Consider the following 14,397-nt stretch of genomic DNA (forward strand, 5'->3'; position numbering starts at 1 on the left):
TATTATAAAAATTAATTGTAATTTTAATTAAGTCAATTATTCATTATTTGGAGGTGAAATTATTTTATTTCACAGATGTTTTGAAGACCACAAGGGCACTATTTCCTTCATATAAAAATTGATAACTTGCTATAGATACCTATTAGTACAGATACTTACACTTACTCAAAAATGATTATATAGAATTCTGAAAGAAAAATACTCCTCATTATATGATTTCAGTGAAGTTGCTTGGAAATATCTCACATGTGGACTGTTTTCTAAAACATACTATTTCCCCACTCTGCATCGTTTGATTAAAATGTAGATTACTGTCATCAGTGTATGTCCTGCATTCTTGCATATTTGATAATATACATGCAGACTGGTTTATTATTTAATGTTCCATTGGTTCATTTTCCTTGTCTGCCAGATCATTAGCAGGCTAAGCCTTTCTCTGTGGTCTTTCTTCAAGACTTTCCAGGAATGGAAACGCATCATTACCATCATCCTTTATAGTTAGGTTCTGATCTGCAGGAAGTATCTCTCTTAAAGCAAGCAGATCAGGTTTGACCACTTTGTTTAAAATACACTCCATCACCTCAGACATATGTTTCTTCAAATTAAGTGCTTGCTGATTGGGAATGAGCTCCAATGGACACAACTCTACAGTCACAATAGTTAGCAGATGGAGAGGTCTGGAAAATGTGAGGACCTATATCATCATAACCAACAATAAGCAGGCCAACACCATTTGATCTCCAGCCATATTGTGTGTGGGTATGTGGGTCTTGCTTCCAGTTAAAGATATAAGATAAGACATAGGAAGTGGTCTATCAAATGCAAGTTTGGAATCTGAGCATTCCTGGTTCGTAAAATTATGTATCAGGAGTAAGTTCCATAGTTGAGATATGAATATGGTTGTCAACATGGAGAACTTTTTCTTGTGAACTGAAAGCTCTGACTGCACCCTCTTCAATGTGATCACCACTGTGTGCATTTACCATTTCAGAGGTCCAAGGTCTTTCAAAGGTCTCTTTTTGAAAGGTAAAAAATTAAAACTAAACATTTGTCATTTATTTTACTTTATATTTATGCCATAACCAAATTATTTTCAAGGCAGTACGAATATTTCTTTTATTTTTTATTTTATTATAAATTGAAAATTTATAATTTTGTATAACTATGGGGTGCAAAGTGATGCTGTGATTTGTAAATATACTGAGGAATAATTAGATCAAGTTAATTACCATATCTTTCACCTCAAATACTTACCAGTTTTGTGGTGAGAACATTTGGAAAGTACAATACATTATTACTAATTATATTTACCATGCTATGCAATCAATTTCAAAAAGAAAGTCTTATTTTTCCTGTCCAACTGAGATACTGTGGTATCCCTTTGACCATCATCTCCCCAATCCCTGCACCTTGAAAGTCTCTTAATGTCCTAGAGGGATTATATAAGGATGTGTTTATAAAGGCGAAAATTCACCAAAGCTCAGTAGTCCAAAATAGTATGGAAAAATCTTTCTGTTTTAGAGTAAAAAGTGATAAGACTTAATTTAAGTCCTAATTTCTTGTATCTTGTTTACTATCTAATTTGCTATTCCCAAAGCACTGATTTGATTTAATTTCCATGATAATTAGTGAAAGAATTCAGATATTTGTGTTTACCTTACAGTTGATGACAGAGCTGAGAGTCATGGTAAAATTTTCCCATTCTAAGATAAAAATCTAATCTCCCAAATAAGAACCTCAAATCCCCAGTTTGTAAGAGTCATCTAACCTCAGTGCCAATACTGGCTGATTCGTGAGCAGACTTGATATAGGTTTCATTTTCAGACATCTTGCTTGGTAGAAAAATACAGAGAGGGTAGGGAGAGAGAGAGTGTGTGTTTATGAGCAAAAGAGAGATCAGCCAGTTGAATTACATTTTAATATTTTCTATCCATACTGAATACATTGAGTCTAAAAGCAGACCATAAAAACCCAACTCAGCTGAAATATGAACTACCATTTGTTATTATCAATGCTGTATGTCATCATTACCAGCCTCATATTTCAAGAGGACAGCTGGTACTTCCAAGGTCAATGACAGTTTTATATAAAAGCCCCAAATGAAAGGACTACAGAGATCAAAGATTTGGGACAATCATAAAGAGAAAGATTGCCATATGCTAGCTCATCCATTCCAAAAATTGGGTTTTTATTTTTGGTACCTGTGATGAAAGAATGGGCAGAGATTGAAAAGGAGCATTTAATGAAAGTTATCAAGATGACACCACACTCCAAAGTTACTTAAATATTCTATAGGAAAAGTCACTAAAGAGAGCTGCATTCACAAAATTGTTACTACCAAATGTCCACTCCCTGTTGCTACATTCATTTTGAGAAGGCTTGATGCTAATTTGAACCAATTCAATTATACAACAGGATAATAATGGTCTCACAGACAAATGAAAACAAATCAAAATCAGCTCTGTGGTACCAAGGAATAGATATGGACATGCTGTGTTAGATTTTCAATCACCTTAGTGTATTTATATTAATGGGAGAGGAGGGATACTAAGTTTTCAAAGCTTTTGGATTTTCAGAGCAAACAGAAGTCAGAGTTATGATGAGGAAGCCTCATGTTTCCTTGATACAGAGTAAAAGTGGGGTTACTATGAGAAATTATCCAAATCCAGATCAGTTAGCCACTCAATGCCAGCCTCTGCTTTAGTGACCTTGAGTCCACCCAGAAATAAGATAGAATGATAAAGGCACTTGGGAGCAATGGGAAGAAATGCAAGATGTTCCCAATTATTTCAGCTTCCCATGCTGCCAAATTCACACATTTACCTTCATTTTAGAGTCATGAGTTGAAACTGTTTGGAGAATACTATGGAAGAAAGGAGTGACTAAGCTAGAAAAATGGAGAACACTGCCAGGAACCAGTAAAAATATATATTAAGCAAAGTTTAACTTCCAGCCAGACTTTCTCTACATCTTATTACCTGAACAATTGTCTTGTCCTTCCTCGGCTTCATCAGTATTTTTTTTTAACAAAAAACCTCTTCCCTGCCTTTATTGTCAAATCATATGTTCTGATTTGCTCAGAAATTGGAGGGACTCATATACATGAAAGTCTGTTTTATTTATGAAAGCAATATTTTATTTAATATTAAATAAAGGAGTTGAAAATGGAGAGATTACTCCTGATCTCTTGTCAAGAGACTCAACAGTTTCGACCCTGGCTGGGCCTGCTCTGGGTTCTGGCTACTTCCTTACCGAGATTAGAGTATCTTTGTCCCAAGTCGTACCGTACCCTCATTTCAGACTGTGGGCTCACTGCAGAATGTAAGTGTGGAGTTCTCCTGGTTATGATACATAGCAAGCTGCAGAAAACCCCTCTACTGTTGCTTGAATGCTTGTGACTACCCAAAATTTATATACTGAAATCCTGACTCCCAAGGTGACTATATTAGGAGGTGAGCCCTTGGGAAGTACTTAGGTCCATAAGGCTGGAGTATCCACCTTATGAAAGGGTTAGTGCTCTTAAAAAAGAACACCCTCCCAAAGATCAGCACCTTTCCTCCCTGTAAAGACACAGTGAAAACAATAGCAGTTCATACAACAAATCATGGACACCTTGATCTTGGACTTCAGTCTGCAAGCTATGAGAAATAGATTTCTGTTGTTTATAAGCTAGCTGTCTAAGATTAGGTGGAACAGACTAACACATCCTCCCACCACCACCCCTGGTCCTCCCTCCCTGTTCCTTTTCAGACCCTCATTTCAGATTATCTCACAATAACCCTGGACACCCTGCCTCAGCATCTACAATCCCAGCAACTACACCACTCATTTTCAGCAATGAGACAAATATTTATTTTCTGAGTATCTGGGAAATGTAAGATAAGTTGCAGGAGCATTTGCTTCCTATAGTCCCCCTATTCATCACCCTCTGTGACTGATGACTACACCAGAAATCAGTCCTTACTTGTCTCTTTCCCTTTATTCTCAGGAAGAAGGTCTAAAATGAGGAAGTTAAAATTGAATGTAAATTCAGTACAGTGTTACCTCTCTAACACATATTTGCATTTTAAAAGTAAAAGCTTTGTTTCTTTTTGAGAAGTTTTAATATGTAAGTACAAGTAGGAGAGTAAAATTTTTTTTTGTGTGTGTATGTGTGTGTGTGTGTGCATGTGTGTGTGCAGTCACCTGCACCGGGGAGCGTGGGGAGGGGGATGAGGTGCAGTTGAAATTATTTATGTAAATCTTAGGGAAGGCCCAACATTCCCCAGACTCTGAACATTCACCTGTGAATGAATGACCCCATCAGGCATGTTTACTGATGACAGGATGTGCCTTTGCTGTTTTTCTCCCAGACACTGATCATTGTAAATCATGCCACATATATTTTACCCCTACAAATCTACTTTATCATTTCTGACCTACTAAAATATATTTTTCATTGCCTTTCCTAATACCCAGAAAATAATAGATGCTTGACTTAAATTTTTGAGCAAATTCTTTTAAAAAATGCAACCCTTTTCTCTATATCTTTATCAGTATATGTATTGTGATTTTATTTTCCTACCCCAAACTTCTCTTTTCACTGTTTTGATAGTGTTTTGGTGAAGTGCTTACTTTTAATGTAATTTCATTTAAACTATTTTCCTTTGTGGTTGTTGCTATTTGTATATGGTTTAAAAAATATATTTTCCTCTTCCAAAAGTTCAGATATGTTGTTTCCTTATTTTTTAATTTTATTTTTATTTTTAATTTTTTTACTCATTTTTTAACTGGTGCATTATACTTTTATATAATAGTGGGATTTATTATGCCATTTTCATACATGCACATAACGAAACTTAATCAAAGTCATTCCCCAGTACCTTCCCTTTCTCTCCCTTCTTTCTTTCCTTATCCAGTAGCTCTATTCTACTGATCTCCCTACTATTATTGTTATTGTTATTTTAATTAATTCATCATAATCATATATATATATGTGTGTGTATGTGTGTGTGTGTATAATTCATTGTATATTTGTACACAGACATAGCATATTGTGGTAGATTTCATTCACCTATATTTCCCTGTGCCCTTTCCTCCCTCCCTCCCTCTTAATCTCTTTTCTCCACATCAGTCTTCCTTCCTTTTTTAAAAAATATTCCTTCCCTACCTCCACCCTCTAGCTTCCACATACAAGAGAATTCCTTGACTTTCTGAATCTGGCTATTTTCACTTACCATGCTGTTTCCCAGTTCTATCCATTTACCCACAAATGACATAATTGCATTCTTTGTGATTGAGTAAAACACGATGTGTGTGTGTGTGTGTGTGTGTGTGTGTGACATACATATAGATGGGCACTTAGGCTGATTCTATAACTTAACTATTATGAATTGCACTTCTATACACATTGGTATTTATATATCCTACAGGATGCTGGTTTTAGTTCTTTTGGTTAATTACAAACAGTGGGAAAGCTGGGTCATATTGTGATTCCATTCCTAGTTTTTTGAGGAATCTCCATCCCACCCGCCAAAGTGGTTTTATTAATTTGCATTCCCAACAAAAATGTTTAAGTATACCTTTTTTTCTACACATCCTAGCCATCATTTATTGTTTGTTTTGTATTCTTGATAATTGCCATTCTAACTGGAGTGAGATGAAGTCTAAGTGTAGTTTTGATTTGCATATTCATGATTGCTAAGGATGTTGAACATTTTTTTCATGTATTTGTTGGCCATCTGTATTTCTTCTTTTGATAAATGTCTATTTATATCTTTGGCCCATTTATTGATTAGGTTATTGGGTTTTTTGATGTTAAGTTTTCTATGTATTCTGGATATTATAATCCCCTGTCAGAAAAGTAGTCGGCAAAGATCTTCTTCCATTCTGTGGGCTCTCTCTTCATGCTCTTTTTTCCTTTGATGATCAGATGCTTTTTAATTTGATGCCGTCCCACTTATTGATTCTTGGTTTTATTTCTTGAGCTTTAGGAGTCTTATCAAAGAAATCAGTGCCTGTGCCAATATGTTGGAGTGTTATCCCTATGTTTTCTTCTAGAAGTTTCATTGTTTCTGGTCTAATTCCTAGGCCTTTGACCCACTTTGAGTTGATTTTTGTGCAGAATGAGAGACAGAATTCTAATTTTGTTCTTCTACATATTGACATCCAGTTTTCTGAGCATCACTTTTGTTAAAAAGGATATCTTGCCGAGTGTGGTGGGGCACACCTGTAATCCCAGAGGTTGGGAGATTGAGGCAGGAAGATTGCAAGTACAAAGCAAGTCTCAGCAACTTAGTAATGTACTATGTAATGTAGTGGGACCCTGTCTCAAAATAAAAAAATAAAAAGGTCTGAGGATGTAGCATAGTGGTTAAGCAACCCGGGTTCAATCACTGGTATAGGGGGGAAAAAAAGAAAAGAAAGAAAGAAAAGACTATCTTCTTTCAATGTATGTTTTTGGAAACTTTATCAAGGATCAGATGATTATATCATTGTGGCTTTATTTATGCATCTTCTATTCTATTAACTGGTATTCATGTCTATTTTGATGCCAATACCAAACTGGTTTTAATACTATAGCTATACTATAACTCTCTAGTATAATTCAAGATCATGAATTGTGATGCCTCCAGCATTGCTGTTATTGCTCAGGATTGCTTTAGCTACTGTGGTTATTTTTTCCTCTATATGAATTTTAGGACTGTCTTTTCTAATTCGTAAAGAATGTCATTGATAATTTGATGGGGAGTACATTGAATCCGTAGACTGCTTTTGGTAACATGGCCATTTTGGCAGCATTAATTCTGCCTATCCGTGGTCATGGGAGCTTCTAAGCTTCTAAGATCTTCAATTTCTTTCTTCAGTGTTCTAAATCTTCTTTGTATAGGTCTTTCTGCTCCTTAATTAGTTTTATTCCCAAGTGGTTTTTTTTTCTTTTTATGGCTATTATAATGGAATAATTTTCTTGAGTTTTGAGTTGCCCCTCAGCAGATTCACTATTGGAGTATAGGACAACATTTTTTTTTTGTATGTTGATCTTGTATCCTTCAATTTTGCTGAATTCATTAGATCTAGATGTCTTCCAATGGAGTTTTTGGGTCTTCTACATATAAAATCATGTCATCAACAAACAGATAATTTGATTTCTTTTCCTATTTGTATCCATTTAATTACCTTCTCTTGCCTGATAGCTCTGGCCAAAGTTTTAAGAACTATATTGAATAGGAATGGTGAGAGTCTTATCAAATAATTTTTTTTAATATTCCTTCCCTACCTCCACCCCTCTAGCTTCCACATATGATAGAATTCCTTGACTTTCTGAATCTGGCTAATTTTACTTTCTGTCTTCAATTATGTTGCTTGATATTGGGCTTTGTTTAATTTGGGTAGGTCATTTATGTCTAGAGATTTGTCAATATCTTCTAGATTTTCTGATTTTTCTGGAATTTGAGATTTTACAATATTCCTTAATGATCCTCTAGATTTCAGAAATGTCTTATTTCATCTCTAATATTGTTGATTTGGGTCTATTTTCTCTTTCTTTTCATCCTTATATTGTACCTGATTTTAGGGGAAAAAAGTTCTTTTAGCTTTATTCCATTCAGTTTGATGTTGGCTTTGGGTTTATCATTTATAAGCTTTATGATGTTGAGGTAAATTCCTTCTACCCTTAATTTTTTTCAAAAATTTTAACATGATTGAATGCTGGATTTGTCAAAGGATTTTTCTGTGTCTATTAAAGTGATCATGTGATTTTTCATTCTTGATTCTGTTTATGTGATGAAGCATATGAATTGATTTATGTATGTTGAACCAACTTTGCCCTCTGGGATAAATCTAACTTTGTTATGGTACATGGCCTTCCTAATGTGTTTTTGAATGCATATTGCTAAATTGCCTTCAGGATTGTTGTACTATATTCATCACAGATATTGATCTGTAGTTTCCTTTCCTCCATGAGTCTTCATCTGGTTTTGATGTCAAGGTGATATGGGCTTCATAAAATGAATTTGGGAGTATTCCCTCCCTTTCCATTTTATGTAATAATTTTAGGAGGATTGACACATTCTTTTTTAAAGTTCTGGTAGAACTCAGCTAAAAATCTGTTTAGTCCTTAGCTTTTCTTTGTTGGAAGGTGTTTTGTTACTGCTTCAACTGTGTTGCTTGATATTGGTCTTGGTTCAATTTCGGTAGGTCATTTAAGTCTAAAAATTTGTCAATATCTTCTAGATTTTCTGATTTTTTCTGGAATTTAAGATTTTACAATATTCCCTAGTGATTCTCTGGATTTCAGAAATGTCTGTGATATCATCTTATTTCATGTCTAATGTTGTTAATTTGGGTCTTTTTCTTTTCATTAGTTTGGCTAAGGCTAAATCAATCTTGTTTAATTAACTTTTCAAATAACCAACAATGCATTTGTATTTTTTTCAATTCCCTATTTAATTTCATCTCTGGTTATAATTATTTTCTGTCTTTTACTGGTTTTATAATTATTTGTTTCTGCTTTTGTAGGTCTTTGAGATATAGCATTAGATTGTTCATTTGGGATCTTTCTGTTTTTTAAAAAAAATATATAGGCATTTAACACTATAATTTTTTTTTCTTAGAACTGCCTTCATTGTGTCCTGGAGACTTTGGTATGTTGTATCACTATTCTCATTAGATATTAGGAATGTCTTTATTATTATTATTATTATTATTATTATTATTATTATTATCATCATCATTATTATTTATTATTATTCATTCCTCATTTAAATGAGTTTTGTTCAATTGCCTATGTTTATGTGGTTTCTATAATAGTTCTTTCTCTTAATTTCTAACTTCATTCCCTTATGATCTAATAAGATGCAAGAGATTATATTGCATTTTTTTTGTATTTGCTAAAACTTGTTTTGTGACCTAAAATATGGTATATTTTTGAAAAAGTTCCATAAGGTGCTGAGAAGAAAATGAATTCAGCTGTTTTGGGATGAAATATTCTATAGATGTCTGTTAGGTTCATTTGATTTATAGTATTATTTAGGTCAAAAGCATCTTTATTAACTTTATATCTGGATAATCTGTCTATTGGTGAAAGGGTATGGTGAAATTACCCAGCGTTTTTGCATTGGGGTCTATCTGGGGCTTAATATCAAGCAGTATTTGTTTTATACAATTAGGTTCCCTAGCATTTGGGTTATAAATAATCACTGTTGCTATATCTTTTTATTTGCTTGTTCCTTTTTGCCAGTATGCAATGAATTTCCTTGTTTCTTCTGATTAGTTTTTGCTTGTAATCTGCCTCTTTTGACTTTAGAATAATTACTTTTTCTTGTTTCTAGACTTCATTTAAACAAAATATCTTTTTCTGTCCTTTAATTTAATTCTGTGGATGTCTTTGATTGTAAGGTGAGTCTCTTGCAAACAGCATATACTTGAGTCTTTGCTTTATAATCCGCTCTTTATAATCTTTATAATCTGATTATAATATCTTAGAGATTTTTTTTATCTTGTCTATTTGGGATTTTATATGTATTTTGTTTGTGAATGTCCACCTCACTCCTGAAATTTGGAAATTTTTCTCATATTATTTTACTGAAAATATTCTTAATGTCACTAGCCTGTATTTTCATGTACTCTTCTGTCTCAATGACTCTTAAGTTTTGTCTCTAAATGTTGTCACACAGTTCTTATATATTCTTATCATTTTTTTAAATTTTTTTCTCCTTACTGTACAGTCAATGTTCAAATTCATTTGTTCTCATAATTCATTGCTTAAATATTTTAGTTCATTGATCATTACAATGAATAATCTTTTAAAATATTCTTTCTCTGGAATTTCATCCCCTTCCATACATGTGAGTTTCTTTGTTGAGGGATTATAAACTGGGGGGAGGGGCTTTTTTGCCAGTTTCCTCATGTTGTCGGAGGCCTTGGATTTATGTATTCCTTGAAATAGATTCCTCTTTTTTTTTTTATCATGAGGGTGGCCTTTGGTGTGTAATTATCTCTTTTGTAGTAAGTCCTGTGTGGTTAGTATATCTTAGTTTCAAAACCTAGGCTCAGTATAATCCATGTGTTAATTTTAACCACTAATGAGTCTTAAGTTTTCTTCTGCAGAACTGCTGATTTAATTCACTCTTGGAAAGCTGGTGACCAGTGTGGTCCAAACTATCATCTTGTATCTTCCTGCTCTTTTGGCTGTAAAAGCAGATGCCCAAGAGTGAGACCTGAAGTTCCCTGTAGCCATTTCTATCTGGAAGCTGGTCATTGGTTTGGGGGTGGGGGGTTGTCTCCCCTATAATATGTGTTAAATTATTGTTGAAGCTTGAATGGGGCTAGTTTGTGTGTGAAGCAAGTTGTGCTTTCGCTTGGCTGAGTTGTAGATGTAACTCAGCTAAAGAATCTTTACCATGTGATTTTGCAGTGTTCCATTTATTCCCCAGCTCCTCTCAGAAAAATAGAAAACAAACAACAGCAGCAATAATAGTTAACAACATAGAGCACTAGAATAAATATCTGGTGCTTGCTATGACATCAACAACACTAATTACCACAAAAAGAAACAGTGGGGTCAGCAATTAATAATAGTAACTTTGGTTATCATCCATGAACTATCATATCTATCATTAAAGGAAATACCAGGTGTCAACTTGCCATACATAGTATTAATGACTACAACAGGAGTTTTGGGGGCAGGAATTATATAAACTAAATAGTTCTAAAACAAGTGTAAAATTATAGTTTATTAAGAGAAAAGAAAATGTGGTCAGAAAGCAAAATAAAGTATAAAATATTGAAAAAGTGAAAGGGAAAGCAGAGGAGGGGTAGCAAGTGGCAGCTATAAAGAAGGAGAAATAAAAATAACTAAAGGAAATAAATTAGAAAGAGAAAAAAAGAGGAGCTTTTATTACAGGAGCTTGAAGAAAGGAGAGAAAGATGTACTTATTTATTATTTTCAATTTTTTAAAATTTATGAGAGTGGAATGCATTACAATTTTTATTACATATATAGAGCAAAATTTTTCATATCTCTAGTTCTATACAAAGTATAATCATACTAATTTGTGTCTTCTTACATGTGCTTTGGATAATAATGATCATCATATTCCACCATCATTTCAAACCTCATGCCCTCTCCTTTTCCCTCCCACCCCTCTGGCCTATCTAGAGTTCCTCTATTCCTCCAATGCTCCCTCTTCCTACCCCACTATGAATCAGCCTCCTTATATCAGAGAAAACATTTGGCATTTGGTTTTTGGGGATTGCCTAACTTCACTTAGCATTATCTTCTCTAACTCCATCCATTTACCAGAAAATGCCATAATTTTATTCTCTTTTATTGCTGAGTAATATTCCACTGTATATATATGCCACATTTTTTTATTCATTCATCTATTGAAGGGCATCTAGGTTGGTTTCACAGTTTAGCTATTGTGAATTGTGCTGCTATAAACATTGATGTGGCTGTGTCCCTGTAGTATGCTATTTTTAAGTCCTTTGGGTATAGACCAAGGAGAGGAATAGTGGGGTCAAATGGTGGTTCCATTCCCAATATTCCAAGAAATCTCCATACTGCTTTCCATATTGGCTGCACCAATTTGCAGTCCCACTAGTAATGTATGAGTGTACCTTTCCCCCTACATTCTCACCAATACTTATTGTTTTTTGTATTCATAATAGCTGCCATTGTGACTGGAATAAGATGATATCTTAGAGTGGTTTTGATTTTCATTTCTCTAATTGCTACAGAAGTTGAAATTTTTTTCATATATTTGTTGATTGATTGTACATCGTCTTCTCAGAATGTTTGTTCAGGTCCTTGGCCACTTACTGATTGGGTTATTATTATTTTTCTTTTGGTGTTTAGTTTTTTGAGTTCTTTATATACCCTAGATATTAGTGCTCTATCTGATGTGTGAGAGGTAGAGATTTGCTCTCAAGATGTAGGCTCTCTATTCACCTCATAAATTGTTTTTCTGCTGAGAAGAAACTTTTTAGTTTAAGTCCATCCCATTTATTGATTCTTGATTTTAATTCTTGCAACAAAGTAGTCTTATTAAGGAAATAGGGGCCTAATCCCATATGATGGAGATTAGGACCTACCTTTTTATTCTATTAAACGCAGGGTCTCGGGTTTTATTCCAAGTCCTTGATCCATTTTGAGCTGAGTTTTTGCATGGTGAGATATAGGGGTTTAATTTCATTTTGCTGCATATGGATTTCCAGTTTTCCCAGTACCTTTTGTTGAAGAGGCTATCTTTTCTACAATGCATGTTTTTGGCACCATTGTCTAATATAAGATAATTGTAATTTTATGGGTTAGGCTCTGTGTCCTCTATTCTGTATCATTGGTCTACTAGTCTGTTTTGATGCCAATACCATGCTATTTTTGTTATTATTGCTCTGTAGTATAGTTTAATTTTTGGTATAGTGATGCCACCTGCTTCACTCTTCCTGCTAAGGATTTCTTTAGCTATTCTGGGTCTCTTATTTTTCCAGATGAACTTCATGATTACTTTTTCTATTTCTATGAGGAATGTCATGGGGATTTTGGTCAGAACTGCATTAAATCTGTATAGTGCTTTTGGTAGTATGGTCATTTTGATAATATTAATTCTGCCTTTCCAAGAGCAATGTAGATCTTTCCATCTTCTAAGGTCTTTGGCTTCTTTCTTTAGTTGGTCAGGTGGTCAGGGTTACTTGCTAACATTTCCCTTTGCCAAATTTCAGCTACCTAATTTATAAAATTGATCATTTTATGTGACAATGTCTTGTAAGTATGGTAATTTTGAAAGTTATTTATTAATTTCATAAACATATATATCCCCAAATCACTGTTCATGATAAAGAAAATTAATGCAAAAATAAAAACTGTGAAGTTTTTGTAATTTTCAATTATTATAGATATTTAACTTTCATTGAATTGATTCCCAAGTTTTGTTTTTTTTTTTTTTTGAGGCTATTGTAAATGGGGTAGTTTCCCTTTCTGAGGATTTGTCACTGATATACAGAAATGTTTTTGATTTATGGGTGTTGATTTTATGTCCTGCTACTTTGTTGAACTCATTTACTAGTTCTAGAATTCTAGAAGTTTTCTGGTGGGACTTTTAGGGTCTTCCAGGTATAGAATCATATCATCAGCAAATAGTACCAACTTGAGTTCTTCTTTTCCTATGTGTATCCCTTTAATTTCTTTCATCTGTTTAATCGCTCTGGCCAGTGTTTTAAGAACTGTTAAATAGAAGTGGTGAAAGAGGACATCCCTGTCTTCTTCCAGTTTTTAGAGAGAATGCCTTCAATTTATCTCCATTTATCATGATGTTGGCCTGGGACTTAGCAAAGATAGCTTTTATAATGTTGAGATATGTTCCTGTTATCTCTAGTTTTTCTAGTGTTTTGAACATGAAAGGTTGCTGTATTTTGTCAAATGATTTTTCTATGTTTATTGAGATGATCATATGATTCTTATCTTTCAGTCTATTGATGTGATGAATTACATTTATTGATTTCCTTATGTTGAACCCACCTTGAATCCCTGGGATGAATCCCACTTGATCGTGGTGCACAATCTTTTTGATATGTTTTGTATTTGATTTGTCAGAATTTTGTTGAGAATTTTTGCATCTGAAGTTTTCTCTTTTTGATTGTCTTTGCCTGGTTTTGGAATCAGGGTGATATTGGCCTCATAGAATAAGTTTGGAAGTGCTGCCTTTTTATCTATTTCCTGAAATAAATTGAATAGTATATAGTATTAGTTTTTCTTTAAAGGTCTTGTATAACTTGGTTCTGTATCCATCTGGTCCTCAGCTTTTCTTGGTGGGTATACCTTTGATTGCATCTTCTATTTCATCACTTGAAATTGATCTGTTTAAATTGTGTATATCATCCTGATTCAATTTGGGCAAATAATACGACTCTAGAAATTTGTCAATGCCTTTACTATTTTCTATTTTATTGGAGTACAAGTCTTCAAAATAATTTCTAATTATCTTTTGTATTTCTGTAGTGTCTGTTGTGATATTTCCTTTTTCATCATGTATGTTAGTGATTTGAGTTTTCTCTCTCCTTATTTGGATAGCATGGCTAAGAGTCTGTCAATTTTACTTATTTTTTCAAAGAACCAATTTTTTGTTAAGTCAATTTTTCAATTGTTTCTTTTGTTTCAATTTCATTGATTTCAGCTCTGATTTTAATTATTTCCTATCTTCTGCTGCTTTTGGTGTTGATTTGTTCTTCTTTTTCTAGGGCTTTGAGATGTAGTGTTAAGTCATTTATTTTTTACTTTTTCTTCTTTTAAGGAATGAACTCCATGCAATGAACTTTCCTCTTAGAACTGCTTTCATGGTGTCTCAGAGATTTTGATATGTTGTTTCTGTGTTCTCATTCACCTCTAAAAATGTTTTAATCTCCTCCTTGATGTCTTCTGAA

At 33.7% G+C, this 14,397-nt stretch overlaps 1 pseudogene; it reads right to left on the reverse strand.

The window, feature by feature from the left end:
* Nucleotides 1–376: 376 nt before the first annotated feature.
* LOC124083903 (proteasome subunit alpha type-1-like) lies at nucleotides 377–979 on the reverse strand (annotated as a pseudogene).
* Nucleotides 980–14,397: the final 13,418 nt, after the last annotated feature.

The sequence above is a fragment of the Marmota monax genome, unplaced genomic scaffold (genome assembly GCF_021218885.2).
Source record: "Marmota monax isolate L192 unplaced genomic scaffold, Marmota_monax_Labrador192_F-V1.1 WCK01_AAM20220418_F8-fsc00056, whole genome shotgun sequence".
NCBI lineage: Eukaryota > Metazoa > Chordata > Mammalia > Rodentia > Sciuridae > Marmota > Marmota monax.